This window comes from Bactrocera tryoni, chromosome 3, assembly GCF_016617805.1.
Source record: "Bactrocera tryoni isolate S06 chromosome 3, CSIRO_BtryS06_freeze2, whole genome shotgun sequence".
Lineage (NCBI taxonomy): Eukaryota > Metazoa > Arthropoda > Insecta > Diptera > Tephritidae > Bactrocera > Bactrocera tryoni.
The window spans coordinates 54151916-54167275 of NC_052501.1; positions in this window are offsets into that span (position 1 = coordinate 54151916).

The window sequence follows — 15360 nt, forward strand, 5'->3', positions numbered from 1 at the left end:
CTTATCATAATTTGGTATTGAATTAAATTTTTTTTCTTCTCTTTAGCCTAAAATCAGGGAAGTCGGAATCTAAAACCTCTAATAATATATAATATAAAATTCGATAAATTTCAACGAGCCCAGGGGAACGTCATTTTCAGAGTTTTTCGATACCAAAATGCTGCAATTTTTATGCATTTTACTCTTACTGCTTGTGTTTTCTTGTTATGACAAGGAGTGTGCTCACAACAATTAATATACATATTTAATGTAAATACAGATAGCCAGGCGGCTTTCACTTAAATCTCTCAACGTTTCTTCAAAATTAGTACAATAATACCTTGATCTCTTAGTGGATCTGGCCTCATGCCAGCAGACTAGGAAGACCATATAATGACCATTCTAGAAGCTATTAGGAAGTGGAAGAGGAGGAGACTATAAAACATTTTTTATGCATCCGTAAAGTTTGGGTTTCTTGACGAAATTTCAAAGGTTGCACAAATAAAACTTTTCGTATTGATGAACATCATCAGAAGCACGGGGTGGTTCAGAGACAAGACCATAGATTTAACATTTTTAGTTCCGGTGTTTCCGGTGTTCGCAGCAACTCGGACTGACGTATGCAACGACTTGGCACGTTTTACGTCGAAATCTTAAATTGAAAGTATATAAAAGTTCCTAGACAACACTTTGGTTGGCAGATAATTTCTCGTTTTGAGCCAGCCAAAGATATCGCTCCGTTGGACTTATTCCTGTAGGGATATATAAAGTCTAAGGTCTATTCGGACAATAGTTCACCCTTTAGAACCATGTATCGCAACTTCATGCAACTGTGACATAATTAAGCAGACGGGTATAGGCTCTCCTGAAGCAATTTATTGAAGTCGATAACAAGATATTACTTAATTTATTATTACAGGGTGTTCAATCGCTAAAATGTAATGTGTTTCTTAAAAATGAGGTTTAACGATAAATAAAGTGCATTTTATATCCCGCATACGTATCTACGTATTTTGGTTGGCATTTTTGTGTGTGTGAGTATGCGTCAGATTGCCACCATCAATATTCATTTTACGTTCGCATCGAAGACCGCAGAAATTTCCAGTCTTTTCGTCATGCGATTTTTGCTGCTTTTTCTACTTTGTGCGAATGTGAGTGAAATTACAATAATAAAAGGGATTTTCCTGGCTGGCTTAACAAAAGCTGGTACAACAACAACAGAAATTTGCATCACATGCTAATGCCTGAAAAACGTGTGTAAATGTTTGGCCGAGGTTATTGGTATGCACTACATACTTATAATTATTTCGACAAAAATTGCTGCATTTTGCATACTGGATGCACATGGCTTTGGCAACACAAAGGTATGCAGCAATGGCAATCGCATTTTCAAGCATCAATAATAGCTTTTTTCGTGCAGCGACTGCACTAATTGTTGACATTGTTGCGTCCACGTTATTCCCAAATTAATACTTACGTATCATTCATTTTCAAGCGGTTTCACCTGTAAACCGTCCAGTTAGGACACCACAATTGCGATGTAAGATTGGCTTTGCTAAGGGTCAGTAAGTCGGCGAATCTCTTACGATTCATTCTGTGCCAAGAGTCGCAAAAGTTTATAGAATATATTTTGAGCTGCACCGAAATGTGTACTCTTTATTTATACTCTTAAGACTAACTTATTACATGGTTCTTACTTCTATTTATACTAACTAGTATGATACTTATTACTAGTTGATAGCTTGTTTAGATATAAAACCATATATTGCTTGTTTAGGTTTGTTTTCTTAAATCTTAGTGCTACTTATACTATGGAGATGCTGGTTGTTTACTAGTAAATAACTATTTGGGTTGTTATCATTTGTTGTAGTGATAGTGCATTTCAATTGTTCCAACTCAGTGTTGTCTTGATGCATTCTGTTTACTGAAACAAAAGGTTGTTTTGATATTTATTATTACAAGTATTATAAGGAATACGTTTCTTAACCGTAAGATACACAGTCAACGAGCTCAAAGTCGGTATAGTCGCTCGTGTATCCTCCATCCACGTGAATACAGACCTCTCTAAAGAAAGCTGCACTTCGGAGCAGTATATCTACTGCTACCTTTATGGCAGCCACCTCCGCTTGAAAGAAGGTACAGTGGTATGTGGTATGGTAGCCTGAAACTAGAGTTGATGGAGAACCCCGCTCAGAAGACTTCTCCAACCCTTCACCCCACCTACAAGTCCAACGCAAGTATGTGAGCTAATACCATGTTCACACCGACACTTAATCACACGATTTCGGCTGTTGAAAGGATTATCCCACTAATCTTAAAAATTTATCAAGATTTCTCCATACAAAAATGACAGTTCAAAATCACTTCATTGAAATGATTTGAAACTGATCCACGCTAAATCTCTCTGTGCGACTCTGATTTTGCGCAATCTACTTGTCAGCACAGGAAATCTGTTACATTATCACAGCTGATTTAGACACTACAAAGGGAAAAATATGTAAACAAACAAATTTTTTTTAAAGCAATGAATCTAATTTCATCTGAAAATCGACTTAACAAATTAAAAAATGCATCTATTATTTCTATTATATGGAATATATTTAAAAGAATACGGCTTTTATTACAAAATACTATAAAACAATGGTATAATTTACATCGCATAAATTCTTGAATGGCAAAAACAGCTGTAAACAGCAATATGGGAGGTGTCAAGTGAGCAGAAAAGTGTTTGTAAACTTGCTACTAGCAGCAACTCTCCGGGTTTCGGCAACCTATTTCTAGAAAATGCAATACAAAAAGGTGCAATAAATAATTATTCTCCACAAGAAGTTAATTAGTACAGCTCTTAAGGTTTTTTTAGAGAACACCTTGTGCCAAGTGGTCATCTGCTCAAACAGGGTTTGTCCAGAAAGTAATAGGACTGAGTCGATTTAAAAAAATAGGATGATTCTGCGTCGATGCAGTGCTGCCAGCGCGATTTCCTAGCATTGAAGGCGTCACGGAAGGCAATCTCCGGAAGGCCGGCGAGTGTCACTTGGAAGATTGCCTCTTTGTTTCGGGATCGTACTCAAAGATCCATGACTCGTCACCTGTAATTACGTTATTCAAAAAATGGGGGTCCCTTTCACACATGTTAAAATTTTCTTGGCACACTTTCACTCGCCGCAATTTCTGGTCATCAGTGAGCATCTTCGCACATACCTTGGGCATGATTAAGTGCTTCGCCACAATGTCATGAACCACAGATTTTGATAAATTTAACATCTGAGTAACTAAACGAATACTTAGTCGATGGTCTGAGTTCAAAACTTTGCGAGGACATCAACCAGCTGGAGCAGCAGCACGGCCACCAATTAAGGGTCCGGACATTCCGGGAGCATGCCCTCAAATCGTAGTCCTTATTTCGTTTGCCATGGTCGTCATCAAAAGGGGGGTCTCTCATCCGAGACTGTTTTTTTCTTTTGCATTGGTACTGGTTTTTACGTGGCGGGTCCCAAACCCAGCGCACAACTCTATGTAGGGGAACATGACTAAGCATAACTTGCGGTGGCAGCGACCAAGGCAATCTCTCAGGTCGGCGAGGCAACAGCGTAACCGTGTGCATCTTGCAAGCAGCACGGGTAGTAACAATTTTGTAGTGTTAGTCTTTTAAGATATACTTTGCCGAAGTAGTTGCTGGAAAAACAATGGCTACGTAAGTGTTGCGTTTTTTGTTGTTTTTTTTTGAGACATTATTGCTGTAACGTATTGGCGTTTTTTTGCCATCAACGTATGGCAGCCCAAGGCAAGGCAAGGTAAGAAGTACTCCCAGGATTCGGTGACATACTTGCGGAATTATGGATCGCGGTCAATCAGCAAGCGATCGTCACGATGTCACAGCACGACTTTTCGAACAACAGTTACGATGTTTGATGGACTTTATCTTGAAGCAACTTATATGCGGTACTGTAAGATGCTAGATGTATTCTGTTGAGTGGCAAAAGAGAGGTTTGCCGCACGCACACATCCCTTTTAAGATGGTGGTTACACCAGATCAAATTGATGAAATCATTGCTGCTGAAATTCCTGATGCAGAAAAAGATCCAGTATTATACGAAGTGATGAAAACCAAAATGGTTCATGGGCCTTGCGGACACCACAATCTCACTTCGCTTTGTATGTCTGACAATAAATGCACCAAACACTATTCAGGTGCTTTTCTTTCGGAAACACAAATGATGGATATCCATTCTATCGGCGTCGCTCACCAGACGACAATGGCAGAACATTCAGCATTCAATTTAAAATAGTAAATATCGAAGTTGACAACACACGGATCGTACTATATTCATCATTATTCTCTAATTCACATTCAAAACTCATATCAATGTGGAGTATTGCAGTTTGGTGTAATCGATAAAATACGTTTGTAATTACGTCACCAAAGGAAGCAATATGGCGGTTATTGGTCTTGAACAATACGGTCGATACGTGAACTGCAATAAAGCGCTTTGTAGGATATTTACTTTTGCAATTAATGAACGTTTTCCGACTGTTGTGCATTTCTCAGTTAATTTGGAGAATGTATTTCAACCCTGGGAATACATTACAGCCAGTGGAAACACCGCCAGCAACAAAGTTAACATTGGCGAGTTTTTTCTCAACTTTCGTCAGTGATCCTTTTGCAAGAATATTGCTTTATTCGGAAATACCTTGATACCTAGTTACGCAGAAAGCAAGGCCAACCAGTAGATGGACATCCAGGTGTGTTATCAACTAATGCGACTAAGGACGAATATACACAATCCACCCGAAAAACGACAATTGTTTCTACCTTCGGTTGCTGTTGACTAATGAACTCGGTTCAACTTTATTTGAGTCATTGCGTACTGTGAATGGTACGGTGTGTGCAAGTTTTGGAGAAGTAAGTCAGCAATTATATTTGCTGGAACATGTTAATCACTGGAATGTAAATGAAGTTCGCACACTTTTTGCGATAATCTTTCGACATATCAACCTTCAAATCCGCGTCAATTATTGGATACGAACAACAATAACGTTGCCGAAGACATTTTACATCGTCTTCGCTAAAAATTGGAAGTGAAATGGGTCAAATCCGGTTGATACTTCCGGTGGTTTGATATCAATTCCATCTGCCGCTTATCAATTCACGAAAGATGAACTCATTACGAATGTTGCACGCGCAATGCTAGCTGCCAAAAATACCGATTTTGTTGACTTAAACTGGAAAATTCAAAGATAAATTCCTAAAGACTTGCGCTCATACAAATCGATCGATCGTCTTGACAATGAAGACGACGTATTCAGTTTCCAGTAAAAATTGCATTTGAGATTACAATCAACAGGACACAAAGATAGTCGCATACTGGATGGCATACATTTGGAAATGCTATGTTTTTCACTCGATCAGATATACGTGGCGTGATCACGAGTTGGAAAACCATCTTTTCTGTACATCGGAACAGAAACCAAAAAATGTTGTTTATCAAGCTGCGCTACATTGAAAAAGATTTAGAAAAATCGCAAATAAATGATTTTCAACACAATATAAATTCAACTTTCTTTTCATTTCAAAACACATAATTTCACGCAGGACAAGGGCTGCGGGGTTATATTGTACGAGTAATATTAATTTAAAACCGGTAACTTTGTCTTTACTATTATCCATACTATTTATATCTTTTGAAAGTATCGGGTGATTTTTTAAGAGCTTGATAACTTTTTTTTAAAAAAAAACGCATAAAATTTGCAAAATCTCATCGGTTCTTTATTTGAAACGTTAGATTGGTTCATGACATTTACTTTTTGAAGATAATTTCATTTAAATGTTGACCGCGGCTGCGTCTTAGGTGGTCCATTCGGAAAGTCCAGGGCTACGTCATTTCTGGTTGAATGGCTACGTAAATAAGCAAAATTGCCGCATTTGGGGTGAAGAGCAACCAGAAGCCGTTCAAGAACTGCCCATGCATCCCGAAAAATGCACTGTTTGGTGTGGTTTGTACGCTGGTGGAATCATTGGACCGTATTTTTTCAAAGATGCTGTTGACGCAACGTTACGGTGAATGGCGATCGCTATCGTTCGATGCTAACAAACTTTTGTTGCCAAAAATGGAAGAACTGAACTTGGTTGACATGTGGTTTCAACAAGATGGCGCTACATGCCACACAGCTCGCGATTCTATGGCCATTTTTAGGGAAAACTTCGGAGAACAATTCATCTCAAGAAATGGACCCGTAAGTTGGCCACCAAGATCATGCGATTTAACGCCTTTAGACTATTTTTTGTGGGGCTACGTCAAGTCTAAAGTCTACAGAAATAAGCCAGCAACTATTCCAGTTTTGGAAGACAACATTTCCGAAGAAATTCGGGCTATTCCGGCCGAAATGCTCGAAAAAGTTGCCCAAAATTGGACTTTCCGAATGGACCACCTAAGACGCAGCCGCGGTCAACATTTAAATGAAATTATCTTCAAAAGTAAATGTCATGAACCAATCTAACGTTTCAAATAAAGAACCGATGAGATTTTGCAAATTTTATGCGTTTTTTTTTAAAAAAAAGTTATCAAGCTCTTAAAAAATCACCCGATATAACTACTTTCTCGACTACCAAAAATACTATAACTTTTTCTGAAGTTCTCCCAGTGCAAATTTTATTTCAAATTCCTATTTCTAATAACGGCATATATGTACATATGTACATTTTTAATGAAAAACTTTTTTTTTTAAGTTGTAAAGAAAGGGGCAACGCCAATAAGGAAGGAGACATGATCAGCGTAACGAGTTGAGTCGATTTGACCTTGTTCGTCGGTCTGTTTGACTGTCTGACTATATATACCCAAACTATCCTCTCAGTTTTTAAAATCCTTTTCTATCCTTTCTATCTAAAAAGATGCTCAATTATTGGAATCTCTGATATCAGACGACTATAGCATAAAACTGCCATACAAACTGAACGTTCGAAATCATGTGCTTGCATGAAAAATATTTTCATTTGATGAAATATTTTTTCGAAATTTTAAATGAATCACTGTCTAAGACAATGATAATTGGTATATTGGTATTCTGAAGAAATTGTTTAGATCGGAATACTATAGCATATAGCTGCCATACAAATTGAGCAATTGAAATCATGTGTATAGAGGGAAAATTTTTCAATATTTGGAGTTATGCTCAAAATATTTGGCTAGAATTATTGTCTAAGGCAACGGCGCAATCACCAAAAAAAAAATGCTCAGATCGAACCACTATAAAACTAATAAAATGCTTATATGGAAAACTTATGGTTATGGTTCATGTTCTTGTAAAGGATTTTTTGTATCATAACAACGGTGCAACCGAAGTTACCGTTTTCTCTATTTACTGACATAAATACGAAATTTTTTTAGTTATTATAAAGCTATTTTAAAATTTAATCCTGTTGAAACATGTTATATTTCCACTACTTTCCCTAAAATCAATATTTTACTACCATTTAATTTTAATTTTTAGAAATGCATTTTAGATTAAAATGCTCCTAGGAAAATGTAATGAAAGTATGTTATATATTGTGTATGACCAAATCCGCTATGCATTACAATGGCTTCGGACGTCAGACAAAGTAACCAAATTATATAGCATCAAATACATGCTGAAAATTTTAATGCCTCCACCAATTCAATTCACTTGCAAATTACTCAAAGAGATGAGTGGTAAATGTGCTTGCCATATACCATATATGTATGTAAATGTACTATATGTATGGAAGCATTAAAAATATGGAATTTATGCAAGTATGTATGAGAGTGTGTGTATTTCCCAATGGTCATTGCATAAATTAATCCTCTGAGTGTCATTGTGCCAACTGTCATTCACTGTCACTTTGGGCAGATGTGTGTAGACAGTATTATAAATCTAGTTGTATATATGTATGTATAAACATGTATGTGTGTATATATGTCAAATGTATATACATATGCACCCCTAGTTATGCCGTTATGCTTGAAATAATGTTTTATATTAAAAATGTCGAAATTGTTGTTATACTACATAAGAAAAACAAGTAAGGAAGGGCTAAGTTCGGGAGTTTTATACTCTTGCAACTTGCAAGAATCAGAGCCAGGGAAATACTTTAAGGTGTAAAACCAATCATATGGAGTAAAGTGATTTGTGCTATAATGAAAGTCGGCGTGGTTGTTGTCCGATTTCGTCCTTTTTCACGTTGTGACATAAGAATGTTAGAATAATCCCTAGATAAGAGATTTTCCCAAAAAGTGTGGGCGGTTTCACGCTCATCATCCAATTTTCACGCAGTTTCCCATAAAGCTCTCTCATTTAATGCCTCTGGCGTATTAAGTTATTGATTTATCGCGCTTTTAGTAGTTTCTAACAGTACCGTTATACACCGTAATTAAGTGCTTAGTTATGGCACTTTATATCTTTTCGGTTAATAGCGATTTGTAAGCGGGGCAATATTCCGTTTACAACCGTCTATGAATTTTATTTTTTTTTAAGTTTTTTTTCAAGTTTTATGGAAATATTTCAATTTTTACTCATGTTTCAGCGTGCACGGTCAGACAGATAGGCAGTCTCCCGGATTCCAAATTTTCTCGTTATGATGATCATTTATATATATTTAACCCTATATATGTCTCGACTAGTTTTAGGTGATACGTACAACCATTAGGTGAAAACAACTATAATACTCTGTAGTAACTGGTTTCAAGAGTATAACAAAGAAAATACGAATAACTACAAAAAAACGACACCGGAAGCTCTGATAAAATCGCATCAAATGCTCTGCTGCGGGGTTAAGGTGAGGCAAAGCGGTGCGACGTGCCTACAATGCGAAGGCAAAGAGAGCTTGGGGCTCCACGTCTCGGCAGCACGCCTCAATGTTAGTTAGAGTCAAAACGCAAAGCCAGATCCCTAAACGCATGAGATAGGGCGTAACATTTATACAGAACGCATATTATGCATACATTAGTATAACAGCATACATAGGTATATCTAAATAAAAAATCCTTGAATGTGCATGTGTATGTGTGTGCTTTGAATGTGCGCATAAAAATTGCAAAACTTTCCCACTTTCGGACATTCAAATTGCACGCTACAACCCAAACCAAGGGTATTTTATATATGTACACATACGCATACACGTATCTATGTGTGTGTGCGTGTGTGGATAACTGAAACACGAAATATTTGTCGAGTGTTGCAGTTGCCACCGGTCAGTTGTGGATGGTTCTATGGAGTAGCCAATTAAGTGCAGAAAATTTTGCAAAATAAATGTAAAAACCGCAAATTCATATTTTGTTTACTATTTTTTTTTGTTTAAATACCGCGTAATGGAGTTCATGGTTGTATGCAAATTATAAAATGCTGTGAGTAATTTTGAGGTGTGTTCAAATTACCATGTCACAAACTATTATTATCAAATATATGTAAAACAAGAAAAAAAAGCGAACTTTGACTGCACCCAAGCTTTAATACCCATCATAAATAAAACAAGTAAGGAAGGGCTAAGTTCGGGTGTCACCGAACATTTTATACTCTCGCATGATAAAGTGATAATCGAGATTTCATTATACGTCATTTATATATTTTTCAAACATCGTATTTTTGTAAAGTTTTATTCCGCTATCATCATTGGAAAAATAGCGTTATATTGGAAGAAGGCGTGGTTGTGAACCGATTTCACCCATATATCGTACATGTCATCAGGGTGTTAAGAAAATATTATATACCGAATTTCATTGAAATCGGTCGAGGAGTTCCTGAGATATGGTTTTTGGTCCATAAGTGGGCGAGGCCACGCCCATTTTCAATTTTTAAAAAAAGCCTGGGTGCAGCTTCCTTCTGCAATTTCTTCCGTAAAATTTAGTGTTTCTGACGTTTTTTGTTAGTCGGTTAACGCACTTTTAGTGATTTTCAACATAACCTTTGTATGGGAGGTGGGCGTGGTTAATATCCGATTTCTTCCATTTTTGAACTGTATATGGAAATGCCTGAAGAAAACGACTCTGTAGAGTTTGGTTAGCATAGCTATAGCAGTTTCCGAGATACGTACAAAAAACTTAGTAGGGGGTGGGGCCACGCCCACTTTTCCAAAAAAATTACGTTCAAATATGCCCCTCCCTAATGCGATCCCTTGTGCCAAATTTCACTTTAATATCTTTTTTTATGGCTTAGTTATGACACTTTATAGGTTTTCGGTTTCCGCCATTTTGTGGACGTGGCAGTGGGCCGATTTTGCCCATCTTCGAACTTAACCTTCTTATGGAGCCAAGGAATATGTGTACCAAGTTTCATTATGATATCTCAATTTTTACTCAAGTTACAGCTTGCACGGACGGACGGACAGACGGACGGACAGACGGACGGACAGACGGACGGATGGACAGACAGACAATCGGATTTCGACTCTACTCGTCACCCTGATCACTTTGGTATATATAACCCTATATCTGACTCTTTTAGTTTTAGGACTTACAAACAACCGTTATGTGAACAAAACTATTCCTTAGCAACATTGTTGCGAGAGTATAAAAATTTGAATGGCTATAGTGATCCGATCTTCACAATTTCTTCGGAAATTGGAGCGCTGCTTTGAGTCATAATCCTTGCCAAATTCAGCCAAAAAAAGTTTTTCATACGAGGGCTTGAGTTTGGTCGGCCAATTTGTATGGCAGCTATGTACATGCTATGGTTGTCTGATATCAGCGGTTCCGACAAATAAGCGGCTTATTGGGGAGGAAAGGACGAGTGCAATATTTTAATTATATATATACATTATATATTATTTTATATTTTAAAAATATAAAATAAAAATGCTACTACATACTTCCTTAATTTTAATATAGTTGGAGTAAAATACCCACTAATTTGGTAGAAGGTAGTGACCCCATCAACCATTTGTATAAAAGAGCCAATATTACATTTTACTATTTCTAATACTTTCAAATTGTTTTATAAGCTATTGCATAGCTTCTATCGCGGGTCTTGAGTGCGGAGACCGAATCCAGAAATTCCGTAACGAAAAGAACCTCACGTTCCACGACACACAGTGGCACCGCTCCATACATTTCTTGGAAAAAAATAGAAGGAGTGGTCGTACAACAATGAAACTTTGCAGAAACACTTCTCTGGACTAAATTAAGAAATTTTGAAAAAATCTTGGAAAACCGCCCACTGCCACACCCATCTCCCATATAACTGCAATTGCCAAAATTTTTATTTTTGGATCTAGGGACTTGAAATTCGGGACACTTCTTAATTGAGTTCTCCTGATGAAAATAAATTAAACTTAAACGCAAAGTGACGTTATTTATACCTTTACCTTGATAAAAATTCGATATAATATGCAATGTTTTAATTGAATATGTAACAGGCGAAAAATTGTGTTTTTTTAGCTATAAACTTACACACAAAAAAATTCTTTATTTGGACAATAATTTTAATCTGATTTTATTGAATAACTTTCCGTCGACTTCTGTTAGTTTTTTTAACTATAAAATTTCACTTTTTATAAAAAACCTTGTTGAATTTTTTTTATCCAAATATTTCTTTACAAAACAAAATCATTAAAGTTTTGAAATTGGAAAGTGGAAAAATCCTTGCATATGTATGTACATATTATATTTCTTTTGCACATTTGTCTGTATGTTTACGAAAGCAAATGCGAGCCATATACGTACTATGTACATTAGAGTGATTCAAAAAAAAAAAAATTTTTTTCGTTTCGTACTCGGAAAAATAGGTTCCTAGACACCTCTAGGAAAGCCTCTCCAAATATGAGTTTTTAATTGTAACGGGAAGGTCCTCCTACATACAGTTTTCTATTTATTCTTATTATCAGATAGAAAAATTTATATCTCGCTTATAACTACTTGAAAAAATATCTTGTTCCTTAGATTTTGTAGGAAATTGAATGCTCTTCCAAAAAGGTCTATTATGATTTTTTCGCAAACCCAAACGTTTAAAAGATATTAACTGTTAAAGTTTGATTATTTTTGGGAACATTTTTTATTTCTTATGAATTTTATAACTCAATGAAAAAAAATTATTATGAATAAGGTTTTATTCACATGTGTTCCCATATGTATGTATGCATGCTTGTACATTATTTGTTCGGATGTGTAGACAAATATATGTATGTACATATAAGTATAAATGAATGTATGAACAAGCAGATTAATGCGCGCACATGTAATATGTATAATTGATAAAATCATGATTTGATTTTCTGAACGCGCACATGATTATACATACTTATGAGCAAATAATAAGATTAATATGATAGCCGATATATGTATGTATTTATTATTGTTGTTAACTCGGCTATAATCGCGTAAGCAGTGTCTACGCCAATTAAGAAGAAGAAGAAGATAAATTCAATTTCTATTACTACTACTAGATATTATATTATGTAAAAATCAAATAAAATTAATAAAACAAATATTAGGCAAAAACATAGATTTCGGAAGTATATATGTTATTTTGATCGGAGATTTACGGCAATTACCACCAGTAAGATCGACACCAATTTACAAGACAATCAGGAGTCAGTTTATGGAGAAAATTAAAATTTTATCAACTCACCACAGTAATGAGACAAGCTAATGTTGCATTTCACAAGTTTTGACAAAAATAGTTTATGGAGATGTACTAGATGAGCATGAGTTTCAACTTATTGAATCGAGATTTTTCAAAAAAGAGGATGTTGCTACATTATGTCCTGATGGAGTTCTTTTATTTTTTAAAAATGAAGATGTTGCCGCCTATAACAATTTGATTTTCAGCCAATGTGAAAACAAAGTTCCTTCAATGCGCTGAGCAAGAAGCTAATTTTAGACTTAAATTACATAAAAAATCTGTTATTGACACTGGAGGACTGCCTTATCACATTACTTTTGTCGTTGGAAAGCATTATGTTATTACAACTAATATCGACGTTTCTGATGGTTTGTGCAATGGTGCTGTTGGGAAATTGGTATATCTAGAATTTGCTGAAAGTAACACATTAATAAGAGTTTGGCTGGAATTTTGTGGTTCAGATAAAATGGGTAGGAAAAAAAGGCAAAAAGCAGCCGCTCTAGCAATGCAAAACAGTCGCAAGGTAGAACTTTTGACGAAATAGTATATGAGTATAGTAAAGCACATTCTCAGGAACTCGTTTATGTTGCGCTCTCTCGGGTGACTAATATTGAAAAATTGTATATCACGACTTAAAACGATAATTCTACATTCAAGTTTTATCATAATCGAAAGCAAGCTGCATCGACTGCATTTTTGTTGGAAGAATTCAAAAGACTGTCTTTAAATAGTGTTCAGATGATAGCTCAAAGTGTATTAGAATTCATTAGTAATAGAAATGGCATTTCAATAATGACTTTCAACTGCCAAGGTCTAAATAGTCATAAATACGATTTACAAGATTCAGTTACGAGAAAAACAAATGTGTTACTTCTTACCGAAACTTGCATGACGCATGATAATCCGATTGAAATACCTAATTTTAATTGTATTGTTCAGTTCAAACGAGATACTGTTTCAAAAGGTGGGGTAGCTATTTACCAAAATGAAAATGATATTACTAATATTATGACTCCGAATATTGAAATAAATATTGCACACGTTAGCGATGTTAATGTTAGGCGCTCAGTTGTTGGAGATATTTGTACGTGCTTATGCAAACTTAGAAATGGCCAAAAAAGGGTTATGGTAGCAATTTACATTTCTCCGAATCCAAAATTGGACGAGGTAGAGCATTTTATTCATCGCACTTTACTGGAGTACACTGAAGACGGGTCGAAAATACTTGGTACAAATGGTAATAAATTTCCACTTATCATGGCTGGTGATTTCAACATTAACTTCGCTGATAAAAAATCAGAGCGTTTGACAACTTTTCTATCAAAAAAATTGAATTTGAAAATAAATAATGATCCACAAGAGTCCACAACAAAATATGGGACCACCATTGGCGCGGTATTTAGTATATTAAGTCGCAAACTTATGTTTCTTATTTCAGTTATCATAAACCTATAGTTTCAATGATAAATATTCCTGAATAACCAACAGCTACTGTAAGATAAAAAAACCCACATGTATTGTAAAATAATAAAAATATTTTAAACAATATTAACTTTTTATTTATTTAATAATAGAAAAATTTGTTTTCTTATCGGTCACCACGCTCAAAAAGTGTAACTTGAATTAATATCAAAGAAAAAGAAATACTGCATGAATAAAATAAATAAATAAAATTATAATAGCATAAGTAGATACAAAATGCTATGCAATAGCTTTACCGCGGCAGTCTCCGAGTGCCACACGTCTTTTGTATTATTAAAATGTTTGGGCTATTTCTACAACTTTTCTTTTTTTTATCTTTCATAATGTTTAAAATTTTTCGAAAATAGAGCGTGGTTAAGCCTTATAGTTGGCACCTTTTTCTACTATTTTATCTACTACTATTTTCAAAAAAACTTTTTAAATGCAAACTTGCCTATCGAACAACACTCGTTAGCAAAATGCAAATACCAACAAGCCAAATGGCAACATTTGCATGACTCGCCATGCATATACACACATACGTACACACTGTATAGAAAAATGTGCTTACTGATGCCGACGATCATCAAACCATTTCCTCTTCCCGCTATTGATTTTTAATTTTTGATGCGCTCATCTTTGCAATTTTTAGCGCAGCAACGGCACCAAGTCAACATTATTGTTGCTGAATGTTGTTGTAGTATTGCTATTGTTGTTGCTGCTTGCATATGTGCATCAATTGTCTAAAAATAATTGCATTTGGCTTGGCAGCTCCGGTGTTTTAGCGCACTTAACGCAGCGAACAAGCGAGGGGGCTAAAGCCATGTGTATGCCTATGTATGTATGTGTGTGTAAGCGCATATATAGCGGGGAAATTATCAGCAGTACATTCGTGTAATCACGTTTATTTGCTTGCGCGAATTACGATATAATAAAACTCCGGTTTACCGTACTGAGCGGCTTGCCGTCCAGTTGAATGTATGGGGTGCTAACTTGTATAAATGATCAAAGTACGAGGTGTGTTGAGTTTGGCATGCCTGTTTGTCCGTCTGTATTAACGTTAACTAGTCCTTCAGTTTCGAGACATCAATTCGTCTTTACCTGATCAAACCACTATATAATATAGCCACTGAACTCAACCATCAAAATTTGTTATAGATTATTGTGTATGGCAACGCTACATTAATTTTTTCCAGATTGGATCGCTATTTCATATATCCGCCTTACAGCTGAACAATCAAAATAAACATCTTAAATGACAACTTCTCTGTTTGTGTAGGATATTCTAGCTTCGGTGCAACCGAATTTAACATTGTTCTTGTTTGTTTATGTATAAATTGCTCCCAAATC